Here is a 2,500-nt window from a genome sequence, read left to right as displayed (position 1 = left end):
TCGGAGACCCATGACACACTCTCTCAGTCGTCATTCGGTATCAACTACGTGTTTGTCGTCAAACTAGTTGCCTTCTACTTCGAAGAGAAGCGAGTTAAAGTCACAGAGAGAGACAGGGAAAGAGACTGCGAGCGGGAACTGCAAGATCCAAGCGACAACGCCCTATTGCGTTTTCTTCACCTCAAGTTAACAGCCTGCTTTTCGCTGAAAACATCGAACACTGTGTGTGTGTGTGATTCGTGGGCGTAGGTTTTTTTTTTCTTTTTTTTTCTTCTTCCTATTGGCGTGTTCTTGCCAGGGATCTCAGTGTTGTGTTTGTATATATTCTTCTGAGGTTCCGACACACACTGTTTGTTGCTGTTGAGGTCTTCTATTATTTATATCAGGTATGTTTCTTTTTTCGCTTAGTTTTTCTTATTGAAAACGATGAATTGTGATTGTGTGTGTGTGTGTGTGTGTGTGTGTGAGAGAGAGAGAGAGAGAGAGAGAGAGAGAGAGTTTATTTCTATGTTTCTTTCTTTGCGACTAGCGTTTGTTAACTGCTATCAGAATGTTGATGATATGTGCCTTTATTATTGTTCTCGTTAACAGCTGTATGTAGTTAACCTTTATTACCGCAGTCCTTCAGTAAGTTTTACGTATCAATTCACAACAAATTAGGCGTTTACACACACACACACACATACGCACGCACACTACCACACACACACACACGCGCACACTGCCACACACACACACACACACACACACACACACACATACACACACACACATACCCCAAAGGCTTTCGTACCTAAAGGGAAATGCATCACAGAAAACTGTATTTGATAGTCTGGTTCCGTGCGGTATGATGTGAACTCATTCCTTGTGTACCTGAGGACAGTGGCGAGGAGATGAAGCAGTTAGTTTCCTTTCACTTGTACTGTGTCAAGTGTCCGAGGTCTGGATTGTGGAGCTGACCACGGCAACTGACAGACTCCACCGTCCAGGTCAATCACTACCCCGTGAAAGTTAACTCACTCAGTACGGCCAGTCCTCTCCTCTCCTCTACACAGACCCCTCGGATGTCCAGTGGGTGTCTGAATGACCCAACCTTTAGCTTCCGTCGTCAGAATTGTGGTATTCTTTGTCAACATTCACCTTTTCAGTATAAGAGCGTTCCGCTTGCGATATTTTGATGATGGTAATTGGGGTGAAACGCTATTAACGTCGTCTCTTTCGCCGTTCGTATGGAGAGAGTTAACCCGCGGCCGATTGACCAACTGACTTCCATCTAGAACGCTAGTCTGTAGGTAATTGTTTAGTCAACCGACTGACCAACTGTGGTTTAAACAGTATTTTATTTGGAACATGTCACAATACAACACAGATATCGATGAACAGGACAACAAGAAAATCTTATATTAAGTCTTGTCCTGACACATGGACATACTGAATATGTTACGGATGTCATCATAACTAGAAGGTAAGACGTGAACATACATGGCTTTTGAACAAAGCTAAGCTGATGTATAAATAAAGTGAAGAAAATGAATAATAAACGTGTGGTGGAGAAAGAAGTCAATAGAGAGAGAAAGAGAAGTATCAACGCTGGGGCACCAGCACAGCAAGACTGAACTTGGTCGACAAACAAAGCGGCGAAGGCCAACTGTCCCGCGGGAAAAAAAAACAAAAACAAAAACAACTGACTTCCATCTACAACGTTAGTCTGTAGGTAATTTTTATTGTTAAGTCAACCGACTGACCAACTGAACTAATCTATAACGCTATGATAGTCAGTCGTGTCCGACTATGACCATCAGAACAGCAGAGGAGGCAACTGCTGTTCCGACTATTTGGGGCTAGAATTTGATTATTGTGGAGAGTGTCTTGCCCAAGTTACATCCCCATTCTCTCGGCCAAGAGGGTTTTAGGACAGTCGGCGTTGGGGTGGTTCCCAAAGGCCAACTAGCCCACAAGGCTGTAGCACTAAGAGCCAGTGCAATTTTGCCTCCTAGTTTGAGAGTCATAGTCCTTCACAAAAGACTAAGCTGTAAATGATTTCCCATTGACTGGAGAAAAACCATTGATAATACAGCTCTCACTTTGCTGTTGGCCCAAATGTAAACTTATGTCAATCTGTGATATAAGCCGAGTGTTGGGCCTTTCTATAACGCTAGTTTGTTGGTGATTGTTAAGTCAACCGACTGACCAACTCACCTCCAACCAGAACGCTAGACTGTTGTGATTATCAAGTCGACCAGCTGACCAGCTAATCTCCATCTGGATCTGTAACGCTAGACTCGGCTGTGATTGCTAAGTCAACCGACTGGCAAATTAAAACTGCTCTCGGAAACCAGTGACCCATCAACCAACTCCGGCTGCGACTGAATGCTAAGGGTTAGTTGTTGATCATCTAAATTTAGTCAACCCACCAATTGACCAGCTACTCCTTTTGTGAACGCAAGTCTTGACTTGTAAACAGTAAAGTCTATCGTTTGACCAGCTGCATTCGGAGACA

General features: G+C 43.6%; 1 protein-coding gene across 2 annotated transcripts in view; it reads left to right on the top strand.

Annotated features, from left to right (window-relative positions):
• The window catches only part of LOC143280074 (uncharacterized), a 17,027-nt gene that overhangs the window by 56 nt on the left and 14,471 nt on the right, over nucleotides 1-2,500 (top strand). For both annotated transcript variants that reach the window (XM_076584581.1, XM_076584579.1), the window contains exon 1: nucleotides 1-386. This exon is cut by the window's left edge and continues 56 nt beyond it. The gene's annotated coding sequence lies outside the window, so the exon portion shown is untranslated. The remainder of the gene's footprint in view (nucleotides 387-2,500) is intronic.

Source organism: Babylonia areolata, chromosome 3 (assembly GCF_041734735.1).
Source record: "Babylonia areolata isolate BAREFJ2019XMU chromosome 3, ASM4173473v1, whole genome shotgun sequence".
Taxonomy (NCBI): domain Eukaryota; kingdom Metazoa; phylum Mollusca; class Gastropoda; order Neogastropoda; family Buccinidae; genus Babylonia; species Babylonia areolata.
The sequence above is the reverse complement of the archived record's forward strand: the minus strand, read 5'-3'. Positions and strand labels throughout refer to the sequence as shown.